The 25,584-nt window shown below is 47.2% G+C and overlaps 1 long non-coding RNA gene across 1 annotated transcript in view; it reads left to right on the forward strand.

The window, feature by feature from the left end:
• Nucleotides 1–18,928, forward strand: part of LOC129387182 (uncharacterized) — a 117,896-nt gene extending 98,968 nt beyond the window's left edge. The window contains exon 5 of the long non-coding RNA XR_011892635.1: nucleotides 18,683–18,928. This is a non-coding gene — a long non-coding RNA (uncharacterized lncRNA). The remainder of the gene's footprint in view (nucleotides 1–18,682) is intronic.
• The last annotated feature ends 6,656 nt before the right edge of the window (nucleotides 18,929–25,584 follow it).

Raw genomic sequence — 25,584 nt, forward strand, 5'->3', positions numbered from 1 at the left:
TCGAGGTAGGCAACACTAGCAATTTAAACCGCAAATTACACTTCGTCAAGAAGCCGCAAATTACACTTCGTCAAGAAGCCACACACCCCTCAAGCGAAGCAAGCACAAGAACCTGCCCGGGCCACCCTGCGCAGCCCGTCCCACATCGGCACATCCAGCTACGGCTCACCGCCCCTCCGAGCCCGGTCCACGTCATTGTCGCTGCTCCAATCCAATGGACAACCTCAACACCGAGCCAGCAGGCGACTTCCCCGAGACCGCCGCCTGAGATCTCGCTCAACCCAACAAACCCCCTCGGCAAACCGGCTCTGTTCGTCCAGCCAAGGTCTCGGAGAGCCGCCCGGAATTGCGGAACGGTAACAGCGACCCCCGCCGTTGCTGGCATCTAACTCACAGGTGAGAGAGTTTACCAAGGAGAATTCCGCCTTGACAACTGAGATTTCGGCCCAGCAAGCCTAAAATTCCGCTCAGAAGTCCCAGATAGCTAAATTAAGTAGCGTAGTGAACAATGTTATCGACACTCAGAGAACCAGAGTACGCCACTCATCCAACAAGATGACGGTTGAGAAGCCCGAAGCTTTGGCGCCAATCCCTGCTTTTGTCGGTAAATTCCAAACGTCCCCTTTATATTTGGTGGAGTTTCCTGGTTCCCTAAAACCCTGCATCTCGGCAGCTGTACCTTGCCTCCTGTTTCTGTAATGGCCACAGACGAAGAGCAGCCGGTTGCTTCCCTGCTTCCGACTCTGGTCTGTTCCGATACCGTTAGGCAACGTGACCCTGTTTTCCTCAGCGGTGCTGACGACCAGGACGTGGAGGATTGGCTTGAAGCATACGACGGGGTAAGCAAGCACAACAAATGGGACGACACGCATAAGCTCACTAATGTGATATTTTACTTGACTGACGCCGCCAATCGGTGGTTCAGAAACCACGAGACTGACCTTACCGCCTGGCTGGCCTTCAGAACGAAACTCGCTGAGCTATTCGGTCGTGCAGCCGCTCCCATGTTGTGCCGAACAGCGCTTGCGCAGTCGAGCTCAACAACATGGCGAGACCTACTCAAGCTATGTTGAAGATGTGGTCGGTCTTTGGAAGCGTGTCAACCCATCAATGACAGCGGCCGACAAGATCAAACACATAGAGAAGTGTCCATGACGACGCGTTTCAGATGCTTTCCACCAAGAACGCGAAAACGGTAGTTGATGTTATAGAACTGTGTCATAGCTATGGCCAGCTCCAGAAGAAACGCGACTCCACTTGCGGTTCCTGCTTGCCCGAAGAAACCATTTCGGCTTTAGCACCTCCTAGCATTGAGGGAGACCACTACGTGTTGACTAACGAAGTTAAGCAGTTCCTGCGCGAGGACTTTGCGTGCCAGTAGTCTCTTGTGCCTTGCACCCTTGGTACTACACAATCTACGCTGCCGGCTTCCATACAGCGCGTCGTTCACAAGCCAATCCCGATATCTCAATATCCAATCCCTAGAAGCTAAGATAGACAGAGCCCTCGCCTCGCACACATCCACACCGACATCCACACTGGTATCACTAACACAGGAATCCTCCCCCCCTTCCTCTAGCATGGCACCAGAATCACAAAGCTCAGACCAACATAGGCAGCCGCATCCACTGCCTCGCACCATACGCAGGCGCACATTGTTGGAGAAGTAGCAGTGGCTATCTGCGGTCTAGAAGCTCAGCTAGAGACGCGCTCTAACGTGATCCAACTCATCAACATAAACCTTCAGGTGTTTCGTGTTCGGCATGGACGCGATAAGCACATACACTACGCTCAAAAGCTCTGTGGAGGCAGCACAAACCAAACACAGTACAGAGCTCGTCGCAATACAAGAAAAAAGCGACTCCCACCAAAACTTTATATTAGAGAAAATTTATAAGATGCGAGCCACACACCAACGCCAGCCTGCCAGGCAGGCCCGCGCACCGACACAAACGTAACTCTGCCCCACGAACAAGGCAGACAATATGACTGTGGATCACCAGAGCTACCGAACTAAGCGGGAGCATTTCCAGCTTAAAGCGCAACACAACACCCAAGACATACCGGACATTATAGTTTCTGAGAGACGAACGCGCCCGTAAAAGAACCAGGTTACACTCCTTACAATCAGCTAGGACAGGCCGACGGGCTTCACCACAACACGGCCATCCTACTACATCGCAACCTTATAGCCACGCAATACGAAATTGAAGGCACAGACATTCAAAACACAGTCCTTGAATTACTGCTGAGGAGTAGGGAAGACGGCCCGCTCTTCTTCCTCACCATTTACAACCCACCACGAGACAGGGGCGCTGACATCTCACGAGTCCACCGCTAGGTGACTTTGCTGGCCAACGTAGCCCAAGGCTTCAGGGCCAAGCAGCCAGAGTGGGGTGATCCTCAACCTAACCGCCAGGGCACCCGGTTATGGGTGACCGCCCACGATCTCGGTCCTACTGTCCTCAATGACTCACAGAAACTAATACAGGCAGGTAACAGTCTGTGCAAACACCACACTAAACCTTTCCCTCTGCAAAAACATATCCCCAGGCACTCGGTGTCAAAACACAGTTCACGTGGTCGGCAGTGATCATTACATTTTGTCGCTGTCTTTTGAAACCGCCGCCTGTAATGCGAAGACGGCCACGGCTAGCATTACAAATTGCGATAAGTTCCGTAAGCTGCGAGAAGAAATGGCTCCCGGCTCTATATTGGATCTCAACAAGTGGATCAGGTCGCTGAACCATGACGTGACTTCGACGACGTACGAAATGGCGGCGTCTCTAGAGCAGTTATAGACGGATTGCCGCTACCGGCACATGTGGGAAGCGCGCGAAAGCCTCATGTACATATTGCAGTGTCAATGAAAGAACAACCTGGGACGGTGCATAGCGAAGCTCGCACGGAAGATAAAGGTACAGATCTTTATCCTGGAAAGTCAGCAGTTGGATCACATCTGCCATAATGTATTAATTCCTGCATTGTTATATTACCAATAGGAGGTCCCCCTGACAGTTCTTGTAACCCCGGGACCTCTTTCTGTACTAATGATGAATGATGAAATAAAATTATAAAGCAGCCTGAACGGCCCGCTTGGCTTCGAGAAGCCATACCACCAGGCGCGACACCTGCTGGAACCCGGCAACACCAAGACACCAGCATGCAAATAGTACACCAACACCCAGGCACCAACGGGGAGCTGCTCCCAAAACTGACCAGCCAGCAAATTAACACCTCGAGTCAGAGCTGCATGCTCCTGCCATACTATGCGGTAGCTCCCAACGAACATCTGGGCGCTGACATTTCGGAGGCCTAGGACTGCGATGTGCTGCACAAGCTGCGCACGACGTCAGCGCCGCGCCCTAACGGCGTTGCGAACAAGGCGCTGCGTAACCTCGACCGGAAGTCAGTGGGAGCAATAACCGAATACGTGAACAAGTGCGGGCGCTCCGGCGCTTTTCCCACCTGACTGGAAACGCGCACGGGTGGCGTTCAAGAAACCGAACGTAGAGAATTATCGCCTGATTTTATTCACCTCCTGCATAAGCTAGCTCACGGTGCATGTAGTACTGCACCTTACAGAACTTTGCAGAGGAACACGATCTCCTACCACCCCTGATGCTCGGTTTTCTGGCATAGTTGTCTACTTGAGATGCACCCAAAGAGTAGTTCGAGCAAGAAAGGACTCGAACTCCAGACGGCTTTTGACAATGTGTTCCACATAGTCATGCTCGAGAGTTTAGTCTACTTAGAGCCAGACGAATGAACCTACAACTAAGTCAGATCCTGTCTGACATGCAGGACGGTCAAGCTCGTGGTTAGTGACATGCGTTTGCCTACCATCCGGCTCGCAGACAGAGGTACGCCGCAAGACTCAGCCCTTTCACCACACCTATTCAACCTAGCAATGCACAACCTGTCTCCGAAACTGAATAACGTCCCGGGACTGCGACACAGGCTATACGGTGACGACATCGCGCTCTGAACGTGTGAAGGGTTAGATGGCATAGCTTAGGAAATTTTGCAACACGCCACCGACATCGTGGAACAACACGTGACGGGAGCTGGACTAGACTACTCCCAGAACAAGCCGGAGATCGTCCTGATCCGGCCACCCGACTGAAGAAAACACGTCTCCCCCCACACGTCAGAATATCAGTCCGCCAGCAACTAGCCACCCACGTCCAGCCCATGCGAGTACTCGCCATGGCACTACAGTGGAACTTTAGGAACGGCATCACCATCGACCGCTCACCAGGTGACGGTGTACCTGACAAGACTACTACAGAGAGTGAGCGCACGTAAGCAATGCATCGAGAAATAGGGCCTATTCCAACTCATCCAGGCCTTTGTCGTCAGCCGTCTTACCTAAGCACTACCATACCTACACTTACAGAAGGCAGAACGAGCTCACCATGGCTGCATTATACAACACACATACCAGGTATTCGTCGTCTTCCCAAGACACGCCTTCAACAAGAAATATTTCCACTCAGCATTCCCAATACCATCGAAGAATTAATTGAAACGCACCACACATTACAGGTTCTTTGTCTCCAGGGTATCAAGACTCGCTGCATAATCGCTTAGAGCGTCCCAGGCGGGCCACGACCCGCCACCATCCCACCACACATATTCTTTTTATTTATGCGAATACCTGCAGCGCCTCAAGGGCATTGTGGCAGGGGGGCACTACAGAGATACATTGGTACAGAAAGGACAGACTCGTGTAAAAAAATATGCATATACAGAAAGCTCAGATAAGAATGAAGTAAGACTACCATCAGCAGGAAAACATAGGCATAGGTAGCCGACAAAACATTAAAGCGAAAAAGTAATTTCTTGCAATAAGCAAACCATAAATCAAGACATAACGCAGAGGCATGTTTGTGATAAATCGTTCCCCCAAAACACATTCGCCGGCCACCACGACAGTAAAAGAAGAACGGGGACCTAGGCCAGGCACAATACATACGGGACCAACTTTGCCATGGCGTAGGTCGACGCGGCCTAGAACTCTGGTGAAACCTACGACTTTTGCATGGTTCCAGGCCCAAGGCTCAAGGCACACAGAGTTTCGAGTTCACTAAGCCCTTCAACCCCCACGGAAGCATAAGAAGCCACCACTGGGTTGGCCGCGGCCTAAACAGACGCCTGTATAATTATGAGCGACAGCGAGACTGCCATAATAATATGTGCGCGAGGAATAGTGGCATACCAAACTAAAGATCCTAGAATCACTACACAACAGTGAAGAACCACGCTCAATGAAGCTGATATGGGTCCCAGCTCACGCGGGGAATCCAAGGATGAAGCGCCCCATCAACAAGTTCAAGGATTCGTCAGCCGAGCGATGGGCCTCCTGGACCAGAAGGCCTCAAACGAAGTCCTGCCCTCATATGAAGACTTAACGCAATACTAATGCAGACCGTCACGTTTGTTGACGTGAGGTACGGTGAGGAAGGATTCGAAGGTGATAGTCGGACAGGTTGCGTGGGTTGACATTTAATTAACAACACTGCTCTCTTAGACAGATGCAAACTCAGCACGAATTATAACTGTCTTTTACTGCGCGAAATATTATGACGCGGAAGACTGGACAGAGGCCCCAGTTCGCCCACTAACGCGTGAAGTCCGGGCGTCGCGACATATGGTCCAGCTGAGTTCGCTCACGTGTCCTTGCTATCTTCGTCGGCCCGCCGGACGCGGCAGAGGCGGTTAGGGTTGGATGGGCAGTGGCGGCGACACGCCACTAGCGTAGTGGCTCAGGATCCCTGCTAGTGCCGGAACTCCGAGAGCACAGAAACCGTGAGAGCACAGGAACCCTGAGAGCACGGGAACCGACCAGGCGCAGGACACAGGACATCGGCTCGGAGGCCCGTCACGAGGCTGCCCCCCTGCGGTACATACCGAGTAGCCCTCTCGGAAGTATTTGCTCGAACCTCCTCGGCTCGTTCGATCCGCCTTCTTGCCCCCAGCTTCCCCTCGCTCGTGTCTACCGCCTCTTTTTTTTAACTTTGGTCAAACCTCGCGGCTGTCCTCTTATTTCCCGCGTCATGCCACTTCTGCCATCGTCGTCTTTCACCACAACTGCCTTCTTACACTACAGAGTAGGCCCGCACCACACAGCAAGCTAAACGACCGGAAAGAGACAATCTGGCGCAGGCTACAAACACCTTCATATCCGAACCCCTACGTATACTCCTACATTTACCGGGGCAGAGTAAATCCGTACTGTCAACTTTGCGGTGAGCTAGCTGCTCTCAGTCAGATCATCTGGGAGTGCTAGAAGGAAACCCCTACCCCCGATCTTCTGGCCTCTCCCTCACCTTGATCGTGCGAGGAAGTGTAGTTTAGCTCTAGCCCAGACATGCAACTCCGAGCTGTGCAGCGAGTCGAAGAGGTCGCCCTGAGGCATCGCCTGGTGGCCTTCCTGATAGGCCACCAGGCCTATCATGGGCCTTCCTGATAGGCCCATGAACTAGCGCTCCACAGTGTTAATTATTATTGTCTCTTTCTCACTCTGCTTAAGTGACTGGAAAATAAATTCAGTGCCTTGTTCCTAGACAACCTTTTGCCTTTGCCTTCGAAGTTTTTAACAGACTCTACCAATTCAGCGTAGTATGGTATGAATTTAGCGTAGGACCCTGTGAGACCAAGAAACGAATGCAGCAACTTCTTGGGGCGTCCGCTGTGGAGCCTCAACTATTGACTTAATTTGTCTGTCTATCGGTGAAATAGCGTTTGCAGAAATTTTATGTGCTACCAAAGTTACTTCAGGGACATTTAATACGAACTTATGGTTAAACTGCATGCCATCATTACTAATTTTGAAAATAACTATTCGCAAATTTCTGTCCTGGTTACGTTGAATGTTGCCCCAAATATGGAAATCATCAAGGTAACGTAATTTGCGCGGACAGTCTTTTAAAAGAGATGACGCAATCTGCTCAAAAGTGGATGGCGTGGACGTCAAACTGAAACACACAAGCTTAAAAAAAAGACCATCATGAGTAATAGAAGTTGTAAGCTCTCGGCTTTTCTTGGATAACAGGACCTGATGACGTGCAGGTTATAAGTACAACTTACTGAAAATAGCCACATCACTAAATGCAACAATTCATCAACTATCGAGCGCCAAAAGGCGTTCATCACAATGGCCTAGTTCAGATGGACACAAATTGAATACAGCTTTTTTTTTTTTTCAAACCACGCCAGTCGGGTTGATCCAGTCGGTCGCTGACACACGTTTGACAATATCAGCTGTTTCCAAACGATGCAGTTTAGGCGAAACTTGCTCGTGGAGTGCCAGGAGTAGAGGACGAAAGTTGCTGCTGCGCGTAGCGCCGAAGGTAGCTGACCGTCATGAATGAAGCCCTTTAGCAATCCCAGTTTTTCTCAGAACACATGAGAAAATTATTCTGCAGCATTGGGTGATTCTTTGCGATTCCTTGTCAAATGGACCAGCCAGAGTTCCTAAAACTTGGTGACAAGCGAGTGAAAATCCCTGTATGGCGATGCCCAGTGATTGGATGGTATCTAGGCCCAGCACGGAAGTGTGCATCGTTTCCCTCGAAGGTCATCCTTGCAGAAGTATTGCGGCATTTGACCACTGCAGAGAAATGTCCTGTGTGTAATATTTCTTGCTGTGAATATTTCTTGAGTCCGAAGCTCGAAGTAGACAAAGGAAAAGCTTGAAAATGCTCCTGGTACAAGCCGATGCTCATCAGGGAAACTGCAGGTCCTGTTTTGGCCAGTGACGTGAGCGTAGTGTTCACCACGAACACTTCGACGCGGATACGTGCCGGATGGGGACTGGATGCCCGGATGGGGACAGGAATTAGAAAAAATTACCTGATCCCTTGCAGGAGACGCTCCATAAGCTCAATTTCGCGAACAACAAGTTGGAGCCTAATGTCCCAATTTCTTGCACTTGCGGCATGTGACAGGCTAGGCCGGGCAGCTCGGATCGGATTCTATGTGTTCAGTTTACCCACAGCTGTAACACGCGGCGGCAGCGTCTTGGTTTGCAGTTCAAACTCCTTGCCGAGTTCCATATTTGCCGGCTTCCCCAGTTCGAGACTTCCAGCCATGTCGGGGGCCAGCTTGAGCCCGTCGGCTAGAGGAAGGTGCTTGGCGAGGACCACCGTCTTGAGAACCTCAGGACGGTTAGACACACCATCTTGTCACTGAGAACAAACGCGCTGCACTGAAGGCCCCTTGAGTACCTGGATTTCCGTGGGTACTTATTCGACATATCGCCCAACTTATTCTGCTTTCTTGAGCGTCAAAGGGGGTCCCTTATAAAGAAACCTCTCCCCGATTGTTGTAGATGCGGCTTCCTGCAGAATTTGGTCGCGTATCGAATTGCCGTGAGAAGCGCCGAGAGTGTAGGTTGGAACCAACCGATGTACGAAGTCACAAAGCATGGGTAAAAATCTCCCAACTAGTGCCTTCGGCCTCTGAAGAGAATTCGATGGACGAAGCGGTCGATGCTGTCCGCGTAGTGCTTTTGCATGTACGCGAGTTATGTCCTGTAACTGTTAAGAGTCGGGGTTCGCTTGCGACGGCAAGTCGTAGAAAAGGTGTAGAGCCTCGAAGCCTTACACAGCAACACGGCCTTCTTTCTTTCGTCTGGCAAAATCTCGTCTCAGGTTGCCTGTGGAAAAGTGTGAAACGATATTTTCCACGTCAGCCGAAGCACGGTAGGTGTACCTTGAACATGAAGAAATGGCGGTGAAAGAGGAGCAGACTCCATGCTTCTAGTGTTAAGAAAGGTAAAGTAAAGCGGCAGGCAGCGCATTCTCCATACTGGCAGAAAAGAAGAGCAGAAACAGGATTGTGAGCAAGAAGCCGCACAAAAGTTCACTTCATCGCCAGTTTTACTCTTGCATGGACGGGACGGCCGGAAAGCGGGCCCTACGGAGTAAGGCCAACGGCCTGGGTTGCGTAGCGCCAGAGAAAAAGATAACTTAATTGTGCAGGGAAAAAACGAAGAGTGACCTTTATTTCAGCAGGGGGAAAGGTATGAAGGAGCACTGCAATTAAAATGTTGCTCGTGGCGACACCTTGCTGTGTAAGCTATCTCAAACTTGAACTGAGGATATAAAAATTTACGTAAGACCTATTTTTCACTTGCACAAGATACCCACCACCTACTGGGAATTATGGAGGACATTGTAGGTAAAAGCATATCACCATAAAACAAAGTTCTCGAAACACTAGACGTCACTGCTGTGTACACCAACATTCCATTCCCTGATGGTTATTCTTCAATAAAAAATCTATTCATGCGCAATGCACAATACTTTATTTTAGTCTATTTATGTCCACTAAAATTAGGACTCATATTACAGTAATTCAAATTTGAGGACAATAAAACCTACAAACACATGACGCAATTATTGGTACACTTTTTGCATCACCGGACCAGCTTCATACTCAAGAACTATTCGCAGGAAGAAAGATTACACAGAGGACATTTCTCTGAAGTGGTCAAATAGCGCAATACATCTGCAAGGATCACCTTCGAGGGAAACGATGAATACTTCCGTGCTGGGCCTAGACGTATTCGGTCCTTACTTGCACGGCAGCACATTTTTCGAGGTTACCGATCACCGCACCTCGTGCTGGCTCTCCGCACCTAAAGACTCCACTGGACGATTGATAGATGGGCGCTACGGCTCCCAAGAATATTCACTTGCTATTTTATACCATTGAGGTCGTTTGCACAAGGACCCCGACTGCCTCTCTCGTCATCCTGTCGACCGCCCTGAATATGATACGCATGACACCTACTGGCCATTTCTGATCTGTACGACATCCGCATTGTACAAAGGGGTGATGGCTGCTTGCGCGTTCTCATCAACCGTCTCAATTCTTGTCATCTCACACCTCGATGCGCATATTCGTGCTGCGCGAAGACGTACTCTACCGTCGCACCTTACGCCCTGAAGGACCAGAATTTTTACACGTTGTACCATCGCATCTCCGTACATCAGTTCTAGAGCAGTTTTGTGACATCCCTACTGCTTGACACATCGGCGTTTCGCGTACTTACGATCATGTAGGGTTCCGTTTCTACTTGCCAGGCCTGTACCGCGCTATGGACCGCTACATTGCAGCCTGTGGGCTCTGTTAGCGTGGCAGAAAGCCTGCTGTGTTTCCCTCTGGACGCTGTCACCAAAATCTGGCAATCGGTAGATCGTTGTCGCGACTGATAACACGACCCGGTATGCGATCACACGAGAACTGTGAGCAACCTGTGGAACTTAGGAGGCAGATTGCCTTTCACATGGTGTCATCCTCCATCACGGCACACCCCGTCAGCTCCTCACTGATCACGGCCGCACCTTCTTGTCCTGAGTAGTGGAAAACTTACTTCACTCCTGTTCTGCAGAGCACAAGCTTTCCACCGCCTACCACTCACAAATGGACTAACGGAGCGGCTCAATCACATGTTGACAGAAATTCTGCTATGTATGTTTTCGACTACCATACTGATTGGGACAGCACGTTACCCTTCGTGACCTTTACCTAGAATTCGTTCCGTCATAAGGCCGCTGGCTTTTCACCTTTTTTTTTACTTTATGTTCAGCCGCAACCCTTCTTTGCTCTTTGACACACTGCTTCCCTCTTCGACGAACACTCCCATAGAATACGCTCAAGACGTGTGCCCGCGCGTTCAAACGGCACGCAATATTGGCGGCTCCCGGCTCACTGAGTCTCAGCCCGCGCAGAAAGCACGCTACGCAGCTGACATCGGGGCATTCGATTTCTCCTGACTCCTTTGTCTTCCTATGGGCACCATGTCCCCGCGTCGGCCTCTCTGAAAAGCTGTTGCCACGTTACAGAGGGCCCTGCACGATATTGCGTCAGCTTGGCGATGTGAACTACGAGATCGCTCCGCCAGATCCGAGTGTCCGCATGGACGTTGTGAATGTGTCTCGGTGTAAACCTTATTTTCCCGTGCTTTGACCTCCATTTTAGTTAACGCCGAGACGGCGTCTTTAGATGCGGGGTTATGTTACGGTGCAAACAACAGTGTTGGCAGTTAGAAGCAGATATTTGACGTGTACAGGTGCAACCAGTCTCGGGATCATCTTGTTCATTAATCGTTTTTTTCTTGTAAATATTGTAAATACATCTTCATTTGTGACTTCTGCAACTTAATATGTATTGACAGTGCAACACTAAAGAGAACGTTGTATAGGAAATATTTTGAGAAACAACTATCCCTAGAGTTTGACGTAATAGTACTGCAGAAACCCGCAAGGTAGGGTGAAGCGCCTTAATTAATTATTCCTAGAATATACAAGCCGGCAGCTCAGACAATCCAAACAAGCTTGAACGGTTAAGCCACACGACTCCGTCGCATTTGCGTGAAAAAACAAGATTACATAGACAGACTCGGTCACCTTGAAGAAGCCCTATCGAAGAGGATCCGCCCTAACGCTGTCCTTTAGAAAGCCAACAATGACACGACCCAACTTGAGCGAGCGCAGGTCCTCAAACCGCGCCCTAAGATCACAAGAAGAATGACGCCTCTTCTTACTACTAAATTCTCAAACGCACTCCCCAGTGCCAACAACATCCTCAATAAATACTACCCAATTCGCGCAAGTAACCAGAAACTTAATAGGATCTGTACGGACCCGCCAAGAGTAGGACGGACACAACAATATTTTCAAGGACATTCTTGCACAAGCCAAAATAAACAGAAAGACGAAGCCAACATTCGGTACCTGTGGCAGCCCCAGGTGATCAACATGCAGACATACAACTACTACTACAATGAAACTAGTCAACCGTGTCACCGTGCGTACGTGTCTCGTTGCTTTCAGGTAAGCCTCCCCCCTCCCCCTGCCAAGGCGGTGCCCTCCGCCATCTTTTTTTTCATTCGTTCTAATATAAGCGCTGCCCAAATCAGTTGAAATGTCGAGAACAGCTGGCTGCTTTCAAGGGCGCCTGTTTTGGCGCGGCTCAGAACCGCAATGTTAGAACCATTCTTAATTTTTTTCAAACTGTTCGTATTTTAGTTCTTCGCTCACACCTCTAGACGCCACAATAGACAGTGAAATATATAAATAATATCGACCTACCTACCACGATAAATCGCGATGCGTTAGGCTTGCGCTGCTTCCTAGAATAAATTAATTTTGACCTTTCAACTCAAATGCATCTCACCCATAGGATCGGACTTAGACGTGGCCCGTGCGTTGTTCTGGTTATTTGTGATTACATGGTTGTTTCACCGCGCAAAGTGTGCAAACCGTGTATGTCTGGTCGCAGACGCGTTTGCAGTAGCCTAAAGGAGGCATAAAATTTCTGAGTTGCAAGAGACTTGGTGTGAAAGTACTTCTTCGAAGCCTGTGGGCAGCAAGCCGCGTCTGAAAGCAGTTGAACGTGTCACCGAGCGAAAGTGTCTCGTGAATTTTTGGCTGAGCAAAGTGGCGCGTAAAGCCACATTTGCTCCTTTCGTCCTCCTATAAGCGCTGTCCAAACCTGTTGAAATGTCGATGATACCTAGCCGCTTTCAAGGTTACCTGTTTAGGCACGGCTCAGAATTGCTATGTTAGCAGCATTCGTAAATTGTTTCACCCCGTTTATTGGTATTCTTTTTCTTCGCTCACGCCTCTTCAAGCGCGAGGAGACACCGAAATACATAAATATTATTGACCTACCTACTAATCCGTCTATCGCGGATAATTCAAATGAGTTTTTAGACAAGTGGGTTCCTATGGGCGGGACTTCTCCGCCATAGCAAGGCTTCGCCGCCTGCATGGTTATGCGGCTGAGCTAACTCGGTTGCGCGGCTACCATAGTCAGAAGTTCAAATCCTCAGCTAATTTATCTGCACGTGGTAAGGTCGAATGCACCTCCAGTACTCTACATCTATAGGCTTGGAGTGGCGCCTCATAACGGCGAAAAATACCTAGAACCAATGAGGCCATACTAATCCATGTAAAACAAAATCAGGAAGGCCCACTCAGCTTCAACAAAGGACACTCCTTCACCAGAACAGGAATTGTCCTCCTTGGTGCAGTATTTGATCACTACTTCTCTCATGTCTCCTTCGAGCAACCAATGGCCCTCAGTCCTCAGCAGCTGCGGAGCACCTGACCGAGGCGGCGACCAGACCTGTAACGCAGCACAGGGTACTACGAATCTCTCTACCCGAACAGCGCGTCACTGGAAACTGGCCCCAGAAACGTACAATGCTGGAACCTTCTCTAGTGAATGTAGCTTAGCAGGACTCTCTGAATAACTATCACGTATTCTTTGGAATATCATTGGCATTAGTTACGTTAGTACTGGTGATTAATATAGTGCTGACTAGCGGCCAAATAACAAGCAATAGGGAGTAGGATTCCTAATCCACGAGGACGTAGCGGAAAATATTGGCGAATTCTAAAGCAGTAATGACAGGGTAGCAGCAGTCGTAATAAAACTAAACAGAAGGCGTACAGTAAAGGTGGCACAAGCCTACGCTCCATGCCCCTGTCACGATGATGATGAAATGAAACACTTTTGTGAAGATGCTGGATTAGTGATGGGAAAAGTGCAAATTTAATATGGGTGGCTTCAATGCAAAAGTGGGAATAATTCAGGCTGGTGAACAAGCAATTCACAACTACGGCATCGACTCTAGGAACACTAGGGGGAATATGTTGGTAGAATTCGCGGCAAAGAATAAGCTGCGACGAATGAACTCCTTCTTCAGGAAGCGTAGCAACAGAATGTAGACGTGGAAAAGCTAAGTGGTGAACCGAAAAATTAAATAGATTTCATACTTTCTGCCGATTCCAGCGTAGTGCAGGATGTATTAATGTTAGTTAGGGTAAAGTGCAATGATCATTGGTTAGTGAGGTCTATGATTCGCCTCAATATGACAAGATAAACAGTAAACTTGGTCAAGAAGAAAGAGGCCAACCTAGACGCCGTAACGGTAAACGAAGGCCAATTTAGGCTGATGCTTGAGAACAAATATTCATCCTTAGAACACAGGGACATAAATGTAATGAACGAAAAAAAAAAGCTACACTGGCTTCAGAAGCAGTAGTTGAAGTAGGAGGTAAGGCACCAAGGCAACCACCAGAAAAGTTCTCCCAAGTAAAAACAGACCTCAGAAACGAACGAAAAATAATGAATGTGTTCAACTCAAGAGTTCAGATAGAATTTGTGGAACCGTCAAAACTTATCAGCAAGGAGAAAGTAAGGGATATTTAAAATTATAACGAGAGAAAGACTGAGGAAGCAGTAAAATATGAACGCAGCATAAAATCAGTGAGAAGAAAACTTGTGATAGGAGAAAGCCAAGACGTGTGGACTAAACGACAAGCAATGTAATATCATCAGCAATTTCGAAGTTAGAGCAAAAGCAGCGGGAGCATTCTAGACTGGCCTGTACAGTGCCAAGAGCAGCCACGATACATCCATTCATAGCACTAAAAAGGTTACAGACGCTCCTTCTATAACTAGCGATGAAGTTAGAATGGTCTTGGAAGACATGAAATACGGAAAAGCGGTAGGAGAAGATGCAATAACAGTCAATTTAATAAAAGATAGAGGAAACACTATGCTTGAAAAGCCTGCAGCCCTTCATACGATATGTCTCACGGCTTCAAAGGTCCCAAGAACAGAATGACTGCGAAAATTATACTGATCCACACAAAGGGATACGTTGAAGAATTCGATAATTATAGACCCATTAGCTTATTTCCAGTTTAGTATTAAATGTTCACCAAGATAACTTCCAATACAATAAGGGCAACACATGACTCCTGTCAAAGAAGCGTACCGGCTGTCTTCAGGAAGGGATACCGTACGATGTATTACCACCATGTCATCAATCACGTAATCGAAGAATCTACACAGTACAATCAGCGTCTCTATATGGCTTTAATAGATTACAAGAAGCCATTTCATTTAGTGTCAGTAGAGATACCAGCTGTTATAGAGGCATTACGTAATCAAGGACTACAGGAGGCTTACGTAAGTATATTGGAAGATACCTACAAAGACTCCACAGCTACCTTGATTCTCCAGAAGAAAAGTAGAAAGATACCTATAAAAAGGGGGTAAGGCAAGGATACACAATCTTTCCAGTGCTATTCACTGCATGCTTGGAACAAGCCTTTCAGCTATTAAACTGGGAAGGATTAGGCGAGATGGTCAACGGCGAATACCTCAGCAACTTTCCGTTTGCAAATGACATAGTCCTGTTCAGCAACATTTTGGACTAGTTACAACAATTGATTGAGAACCTTAACAGAAAGAGTGTAACAGTAGGGCTGGAGATTATTATGCAGAAGACAAAGATGACGATCAATAGCCATGCGAGGGAACAACGTTTCAGGATCGACAGTGATCCTCTAAAGTCTGTGATGGAGTACGTTTATCTAGGTCAAATAATCGAAGGGCACCCTGATCATGAAAAAGAAATATACAGAAGAATAAAAGGGTTAGAGGGCATACGGCAGACAGTGTTAAAACCTGACTGGAAGCTTACCACTATCATTGAAAAGAAAGGTGTGCAGTTAATGCATTCTACCGGTGCTGACATTTGGGTCAGAAACAAGAAGCTGAGCACCGCGCGAAGAGCGGTAGAGCGATGAATGTTAGTCGTAACGTTAAGAGACAGGAAGAGAGCAGTGTATCAGTTATCAAACGGGGCAGCCTATATCCTAATTGACTTTAAGAGAAAAAATAGAGCTGGACAGGCCATGTAATGCGCAGGTAAGAGAACAGGTGGACCCCCCGTGGCTGCTTAGTGGCTATGGTGTTCGGCTGCTAAGCAAAATGTGGCGGGATCAAATCCCGTCCACGGCGACCGCATTTCAATGGGTGCTAAATGCCAGAAAACACCCATGTATTTAGATTTGGGCACACGTTGAAGAACACCAGGTGGTCCAAATTTCCGGAGTCCCCCACTACGCGTGTCTCATAATCAGAATGTGGTCCTGGCACGTAAAACCCCGTAATATTAAAAAGAAGATAATTGGTGGGCCATTAGGGTACAGAATGGATGCGGAGAGAAGGGAAGTGCTGTCGAGGACGACACAAGAATAAGTGGGGTGTTGAAATAAGCAAATTCACAGGCGCAAGTTGGAATCGATTAGCCCAGGACAGGGGTAATTGGAGATCGCAGGCGGAGGCCTTCGTCCTGCAGTGGACATAAGATAGGCTGATGATGACGATGATGAACGCAATAAAAATACAACCTCTAATTACCATCACAAGGTAGCCTAGAGATTCGCCGGCACGCCGTACAATGCAGTTTATTGTTTCGAGTGTGGTGTTTGTAGCAAATAATACATAGGGGACCTGAAAAAAAAACAAGAATAGACGGCCATCGCACAGATACAAAACAGAGCTTACCAGAACTAGTAGCCAGCCATCATGGTCATATATGCGATTAAGCAAAGCTCTACGTACTACAAAAAAAAAAAACGTCCGTTCCCCGCACGAGAGGAAATATACGGAGTGATACCTCCTACACAAGTTTAATTAGCTACTCTCGACCTGAATTATATTCGACATGGCAACTTTAAATAACTAAAAGCTCTAATCTAAACTTGAAATGTTCATATCATTAGCTCAAGTAAGAAAACAATTTATGCCACCAGCCAACATAGAGTCTTAAGCTCGCCCATTCCTTTGCCTCCAGCCCCTGCTTGCCCCTCTTCCAACCACTAAATTTAATATTTTTATCCGTGTTCCTACGCATATTTCCGCCATACGAGCCCTTTTCCATGTACACCTGCCCCTGCCACGTCTTCGGCCGATTACTTCCTATTTTATTTTTTATTTTTCATAAAACACCACTAACACGTTCCAAAGTTCTAAACGTGACCATGTTTCTCCGTCATCTCCACTACACAGGGTCGCGCTACCTCTGAACGCGACCGTGGGGACCCTAACGCCGAGCTGCTGAAGTCATCGTTCCGCTACCATCCCCCTCCCCCCCCCCCCCCGGCTCTTCTCGCATACTCACATGTCGCCATCTTAGTACCTTCAAAATATTCCCTGCCATCGCACTAACGCGGGGCTGCTCAGTTCATTCTTTCAACCTGCCCTTTTGCTGCCCCCACGCTGACTGGCTGACCATCTCTTCTAAGACCATAAACGCGCGGCGCCTGTGACGCGTATAGTATCTGTTCAATTCATTGAAGCCTTGCTATCTTCTTCTGCGCCTAACAATATATTCAAGCCGCCCTCTTTGTACTTCTCCTGCGGCCTTCTCACCCTCGCCCTCCTTTCCCGTCATCTTATAAAGCATGTATAAAAACGTCAAACAGCATTCATTTTCATTACAGCCGCCGCCGACAAAGCCCGTACGTGACCTCACTCTATTAACCTGTTAAAACCATCCTACCGAGAGGGACAAGGTTGCCTTTGGCAAAGATAGGCGCACTCTTCGAAAAGTAGGCCAGCCTTTCTGAGGCAGCTTCTCCCTGCTACTTTTGCACCGGAGTGCGCTATTCCAACTGTCGGTCCCTTTCTTGTTTTATTTTAGTTTGTTTTCAAGCAGACATGCACATGTGAAGTACATCTAAGAAAGCTTCGAAATGTGCTAGAGGGGAAGTATAGACACCTATGGGGGGAGTATTAATCGCTAAGTATGTGAAGTGCAGGAAAGTGAAACGGCGCATTGCGAGATGTGTCTAAGCAACATCTGAAAAAGCGTAATCCTTGAAATTATTATGACACGAAGTGTTTTAGATAAAGCTTTTAAATATTTAGAAGGAATCATAGGAATCGATGTGCCTCGTGTACATGGTTCGGAAATAACAGAGAAGTGGAAGTAAATATGAGCGACATAGTACTTGAAAGTAGAAATGGCCAGACATAGATGCGATGGATTGGCCTGAGTGAATTTTGTCTGAAAAGTAGGAGTCATGTTGTAAGACGACGTGGTGCAAAATCTCTGTATGAAGATAAAGTACATAGACGTCATGCACGTGCTTGACAATAGGAATAGCGGGGGTTTTACGGAGCAGAAAAGAATTGAGAGGTTAGATAAAAAAACTGAAGGTGCATGGTGAACCTTTTTGAAATTTGTGGACAAGAGAATGCTGGTGCAGTAGGCAATAAGTAAAGCACAAAATAATGTTCCGCTTCTTGGCAGCCTGTAGGAGGCAAATGCACCCAAGTATCCGGAAATGCTAACAAGCGTCTCCAGAAGCGAATAAGTAAACCATTGTTTCAGTCTTCTAGATAAAATGCATATATTAATCTGTCCCCATCACAGCTGAACTGGTCTCTTAACAAAGAAGTTTATTTTTCTGCCGGCACGCTCATCACGATCGACTAGTGTATCCTTGTGCTCGCGCATTTTATCACACTTCTTTTACCAGCGCTAAAGCGCAGAGAGACAAGGAAGATATAAATTTATATGGTCTCGAAAAAAAGTAATTCCCGTACTTCTCTTTCGGCAGCGAGGTTAAATACAGCTATCCTAGACAGACATACACGCGAATGTAGCGCGACGCTTGCCAATGAAGGGCACTTTAAGATTGCACCATTAAAGTGTTTATCACCTCTCTGGCCTATATTCCTTCGGAGTATTGAACATGACTCCCTGTTTGGCCTTTTGTACCTTCTAGCTTACAAAATGGCACCAGGAAACCGGCACAAATCCTAAATTGCGCATCAATGTTCTTCTTTTTTACTTCAGATTGTGAGTTTTGGGTGAAGATAGACGACACTACCTCGGCCCATACAGAGAATATTACAGAGAAGGCGAAAAAGTGCCAATTTTTGTTTGAACGTTTTTGTTACACTGGCATGCAACTTTATGACGAGGACCACTGCAACAAGCGTAATCGGTAATAGTATATGAAGACACGGTCTAATGATACCGATATCCTGATTACTGGAATATGAAAGTAATAAAGATAGCATTGGGTGTGGCAAGATTTCTGCACATGTGTTGGGTTTGTTTCTGGAAATCTGAAGAAACTTTTTACTACGCTACCACTTTGCGTTGCAGGTTTAGTGAGCGTGCTGCGAACTGACTTTTTGTAGGGCTGTAAAAGACGTCTTAGAAGAGTGCTGAAATGATATTCCCCACCCTCAATTTCCTTTCGATAAATCGATGTCCTAAACTTAAATCCGCTAACAAAAACTGCCGAACCTCAGACTGTCATAACTAATTTAAAATGTGAGCCGCCCGAGTACAAGGACTCGAGGTCGGCACCTAGGCTGGGGTGCTTATGGCCCCACCCCGCCCAAATCGCCGGACATTTGCAATAAAGTTTTCCCTCACTCACTGTGAGCTTTTGTGCCACTTACTTCGGTCTTCTTTACCAGGATATAAAAGCGTCGCGGCGTCCTCTCGCAAAACGTGGCCACGCCTTCGCACGATTATGCCGCGTTTTTACGCTCCCATGGTGCGCTCAGTCGCACCCTACGCGGCTACTTGTTGTGAAGGCCGACGTAGCAGCACAGCAAACAAATGAGCGAGTTGGAGCTGGCGTCAAAGCGTTGCAATGTCCTGCACCAACCTGATCAGTTTCCGCGTCATGACGTCAAGGCCCAGCAGACGCGAAACAAAAATTGACCGTAAGCATTTTACTTTAATAGTACCTTCAGGGTGCTAAAGCATGCTCGTAGTATATTTCCTAGAATTCATAGCACCTTCATTTCAAAGCAAAATAATGAACATGGTAAAATATTCTGTCAACATTTCTTTGAGGGTCATCCTGTTCGCAGAGATTACAGCTTGCACAGACCCCAGAGTTGGCGCGTTGCGCGAAGACGGTCAGTGAGAAATCGCCATCACAAGCAAACGAGACGAGAAAGCGGAAGTGTCCCCCTCATGAACTCGAAAAGGGACGTACGAAGATAGTACAGCTGCAAGGACGCTGTGACGGGTGGTGATGTTTGATGCAGTCGCACGGCGGGATATAGTTCAAGGAGCTGGCCGGACCGACATATGCCTACGCTTTGTGCTGCTGTTGGTCCCACAGTTCAAATTCCGATGTTCCAATCCTAGGCTTCCCCCCCCCCCTCACTAAGAGGCCTCGCATATGCTTGAATAGGCCTAACTATCGGCGCCAAATAACTATCCCGCCCCGTAATCGGCGTCTAACTACAGGTGCCAATTATGGGGCGGCTGCGGGGCTCTCCCCTACCCCCAACATTTTCTGAAGGGAGCAGAGCCCCCCCCCCCCCCCCCACCCTTTATTTTTCGGCGATGTCTAATACCCCTGTCACACGGACGCGGCTAAAGTCCTTTTAACTCCCTTCAACCAAGGACGTCTTTATCTCGAGGGAGATGCGCGCCGTGTCACACGGCAATCCTTTAGCAAAGGAAGTTTAAGGAAGTTCCTAGCGAAAGGAGATGGAAGATCTCCCTTGCAGACTGAAGGAAATACTCTTGTTCCCAGCGTGCTCGAATTCCGAGTGAAGAAATCACCCTCATTTATATTAATTTCACTTTTACCAGCAACTATAACTGTTTTTTTTTTGCATATAATATAGTATTTGAGCACTGACAAAGATATTTGGGTTAAGCAGATACATTCGACTCTCGAACCGGGTATTCTTGGAATGGCTGCTGCGTTTACCCTGACTGTGCCATTTACTGTTGTTTTCGTCAACGCGATCGCTGTCTCGCGCATGCGGAATGAATGATTCACGTCTTTCCCAAGAAGAGCGCCGCCGGCCGCCTATTCCACGAACGGCGTGGACCGAAGCGGAAATGTGGGCGTTAATTCGCCTTTGGGAAGAGGATACCATTGTGCAGGCTCTGCGCGCCAACGGCACTGTCAAGACACGCAAGCAAGTCCAGTCGAAAATCGACAACTTGACTCGAAAATACAGGTGAGCGTCATCTTTCTACGCATGCATGCGCTACCGCCCAGCGATCGGAGTTGACAGCACCGAATGCAAAGAGTGCAGATGTTCTGCCGTTTTCAACTGCAGATGTTGGCGAAGTGTCTGAGCAGTTTTCTCCCACTTGCAACTAGAGTTTACTTTCTTGCTGTGCTAGCTGGCGTTAGTGCTGATGTTCAAGTACATACACTGATAGAAATAACACTGTGCTGCGTTGAGCGAGCTGTACGCCTTGTATTGTTAATTCACATGCATTCTTTGTCCTATTTTTTAACTGCACTTGCCATTTATGTTTAGGAAAGAGGCACGGGATAACACAGCGGGCTCCGGAGCCACAACATAGATTTATTTTAGAGAGCTCCATAGATTTTTAGGTAGCCTTCCTGTGAACGATCGATCTCTTGTGCAAGAGAGCGTGTGCAACGCGGAAGAAACTCTCGAACAGGTGAGACGCACTTTCGTTTCCTGTTTACCTAGCGAGCAGCGTCCATATGCACCTAAGTGAAATAAATGCCAAACTTTCTTCCTTCACAGCCTCGGCATAAAGCTAATTTCTAATCACAATTTATGAGTTCAACTCTTTAAAAATCTACAAAAGCGTCGTGGTTCATTCATTGCAAGTTTTATCAAGCACCCGGCGCTATGCCTGGCTGTTTTAACAACTTGCATTGTTGTAAATTACCACTCTGTTTCAAGTCCATGCAAATGTTGCCTTTTAAAGCAACCACATTACGTAGGTCAAACTTTTACTAGACTCGCATGCTTTTGCTGTTGCTTGGTAATCATGAACTTACAAAATTTCGCATGCCACTAAGAACATCACCTCCATGTTTTCTGAAGCCATAGAAGAATGTCTCTTGATATCTTTATTTCAGATCATTTCAGGAATGCAGTTGAAAAACCAGCCACCGACGCTCATTTCAGAAAGGCAGCCAGCCAGCCATCGACATCAGATGACGAGCTTGGAAGCGTTTCAGGCGAGCGCGCTGTTGAGCGGGCTATGGAATATGGGAATATGGACCCTGAAGGCGTGATGCACACTACAGCAACGCCTTCAACCTCTGAACTCAGTGGAAGTTGTAGTGAACGCTAGAGGCCACACCGGAAGAGAAAGCGTGTGTCCCAACAGCAGAAGTTCCAGGAAGCTCTCTTGGAACAACAAAGACAACTTATCGTAGCCCTTGATGAGGCTTCGAAAGATGAGCGGGCGCTTAGGGAGAGCCAAGTGAGCGCACAAGAGAAACTGGTGGACCTGCTGGCAGATTTCTTGAATAAAACTTAAGCATGTGCTTTTACTGGCTCTGTTTAGTGCTGTCCGGTTCCCTGCAATAATTTAATAACAGCATCTCTGACTTCTACTCCACTTGCAACCTGCATGTACGTTGCATGTGATGGTTGCTCATGCAGCGTGTCCTGCAGCTCGGCTTCATTCAGCCACTGCTGTGATATGCAGCCATTGAAATTTTCACAGACATTGTTCAGTACACAGCACGCACGCAAAACAACTGGCACATTCTTGACATCGCATTCCATGCGCTTCATTGAGAACTTTAAACGCGCTTTTAGCCTTCAGCTTTTAGCCGGCACCACCCTCTTCGTCCGGTTATCTATTTTCAGTGCACTGGCTCGGCCCCATCGGATCCCTCTCCACTTGAAGGTGCTCCTCGCCTCTTGTGAGCCAATTAGATAAGGCAAACCCCTCAGTGCAGGCAATGCCATTTGTTTTTCAAGCAAACGAAAGTGATCTCCTATGAAAGAGAAGAGCGTTTGATTGGTTTGTTCAGACAACCCTGCGAGTGACTGCCTGATGCTTGCGTCAGTGGTTAGGCAAATTTGACGTCAGGAGACTGGAATAAAAACATATTAGAATAGTTTTACGTTATACGGCCCATGGTCGCTAAAACACGATTGATTTGCCGCAATAAAGCAACAGATTGTTTTCTTATTCACAATGCTTTCGCCTATTTCTAAATCTTAGTGTACGTAACTGCACTCTGTACTTACCAGCGTAACTTTTCGATGCCGGGTCACGACGCTATGCAGGCCGTCGCTGCACGGCGACATCCCGTTAAATGCGCTCTATTGGGGCTCGCGTTTTTTATTGGCTAGGCTAATAATTTCTAATAAAGCACTCAAGTAAAAACTTCAGGAGCTGATTATCTTGTCTAGATGTTCCTCCATCGACTCAGGAAAGTTTGCATCCGCGCAGGTTCTACTTACCGCTAGGACGCTTTGTTACAAAGGGGAAACACGTGCAACCACAGAGACCGGTATAACACAAATCCAAAAATGTTTGTCTTGCTTAAAATAAAAAGTAATATGATAAAAGTTTCTCAGTTTGTAGCCAATGAATACTTCTAAGAATTAACTATTTACCGTGTTTTTACCCCGACCACCTCAACGCTCAATTTATGAATAAACATAGACTAAAACTAACTTTTCTCAAATTTGTCGCCAGCTGTACAGGCCATTTCACGTTATATTCGTCCCAAATTATTTTTCGCTTATAGTACAACTAGCTGGCAGTTAGGTATTATGAAATATAACCTTTCGGTAACAAATTTCCTTCTGCTAAAAATTCCCTATATCCATCGAATTTTGCATATTTAGTGGGGTATGAAAAACTCACGAAAACGTAAAGACCGATAACACCTTTTTTAAGTGAAAAGGCTATCTTGATTTACGAGTCAGACTTTCGTGCTTTCTAAAAAAACATCACATGTTCCTAGCGATGCTGAAAATTTTTTTTCGCAAAAAATGTTTTACAGAAAGACTTCTTGCTTTAAATAGATAGTCCTCAATTTTTTCAAGGAAATCGCTGATGGTCGAGCGCCATGGTTGGGACAGTTGGCGTGGAATGACTCATATATTACGAGCGTATAAACAATATTATTGTTAGCTGAAAGTATGGTAAACACTGTATAGAACATGACTTTTAAAAGCAACATTGCAAAAGGAAACACCAGCAGTATATCGTACAAATGTTTGCTACTAGACAGCATTAGCTAGTGCTTTTCGAAAATTATTATTGTTACTATTGGAAACAATATCAGAGGGAAGTTCGCTCGATTTTTTTGACGTACGTGGCAAAAATAAGTGTAAGAAGTATCTTGTGTGACGTGCACCATTTCTTACTTTATGCTAATGATCAGTACAGCGAGATAAGTAATATGGTCACGACAGGAATTTCGGATGAAGAGTAGGGTGGTGATACAGCTAATAAAAAAATAAAAGGCGGGAAACTCGTAGACGTGTTTGTAGCGACTGAAGGCCCATATTTGATTTCAGTCAACATACGCCAGCTGCACGGATGTAGTTCCAAAAAAGAAAGCAAGTTGCGTTCCTTTGGATTAGTTTGTGGCGACAAGCGACCACGTAGACTGGTAAAGTCTCGGGCTCTCGCTGGAGAGGAAAAACCGACGTCCCTTCTCTTACCGTAGCATTTTTTATTTGCCTCTTTTGGAACGCTAGCCCGTGCCGGAGCGTGCCAGCAGCTCGTACCTACTGCAAATGCCAGCGTCTACGTAATTCTCATGCGAGAGAGAAGTGGTTCTTGTGGGGAAGGAGAAAAGGCTAGGGCTATGCGACGCCGATGCTGCTGCCTGCAGAGGTCTCCCCCCTAGAGAGGGGGAAAATTCGACGAACGATGGAAAGACCACGTGACGCGGCGTGCCTTGGCGTTGGTCTTGGGTGTCACGTACGGAGGCGGCGGCCAAAGATACAGCAGGGTTGCGTCGCACATTTGTGGGGCCGATGGCGCGGGTGCTTCAATGTAGGGGTGTTTGAGACGTTCCAGGGCAATCGTGCCTGATCGGCCGTTGACATTCACGACAAAAGTCATGGGACGATGCTCGAGAACACACTATAGGCCGGGATAGTGTGGTTGCAATGGTTTCCGCACGGAACAGTTACGCACGAAACATGGGTAGCAGAGGTGAGTGCGCGAGAAACGTTCGGAGACCTTCCTTCTTGTGAACCTGTAGGCACGGCACGTATCTGGTCCTGCTGGGCAGAGGTAGCCAGACACATTTTATTGTCAGTAAACTTTCGCGAAGCCTTCGTGTATTCATATAAAAAAAGTAGGAATGATCCTTGACGCAGTTGGTGGTATGAAAAAACTAACGATGTGTGGCTGTTCCGGAAGTCAAAGCGCTGGAGAAGCCAGTTCTTAAAATAGAAGGAATCGAAGTCGATGTAATATCGAAAGTCAACGCGTCTCGACTTGATAAAAAAGCAGAGTCAGACATGAAGACAATACCAATAACATTAGAAGATCGAGAAAGCCGTCGAGGAAGCCATGTCATCGTTATGATTCTCATGTAACATTCATTGTTAACCGCCGTTCTTGCGCCCACCGCTCATGTAATGTCCCGCCAGGGACCCTTGAGGTTCAAATAAATAAATAAAATTAATAAATAAAGATGAACAACGTTTGGCGAACACAGATGAGAACACACCCCGTAGCGGAAAAGATTTTTACTGTGAAACAGTGTCGGGAAGCATAACGAGGATTCATGAGTAGACTGTACTAGTTGAAAGCAATTTGGCATAGATGGTTCGCAGAAAGGGCGCACTGATATGCCAAGTACACACTTTAAGTTCTGTTGAATCTCACACTATAGAATCCAATGAAGAAATAAACACTGTAGAAAGATACTTTTGGGAAGTGGGAAACTTCAGTCTGAGACCACCTGAACACATCAGAAGTTCGAGCCATGGTGGCATTATAAATGCAGCATT

This window comes from Dermacentor andersoni, chromosome 2 (genome assembly GCF_023375885.2).
Source record: "Dermacentor andersoni chromosome 2, qqDerAnde1_hic_scaffold, whole genome shotgun sequence".
NCBI lineage: Eukaryota > Metazoa > Arthropoda > Arachnida > Ixodida > Ixodidae > Dermacentor > Dermacentor andersoni.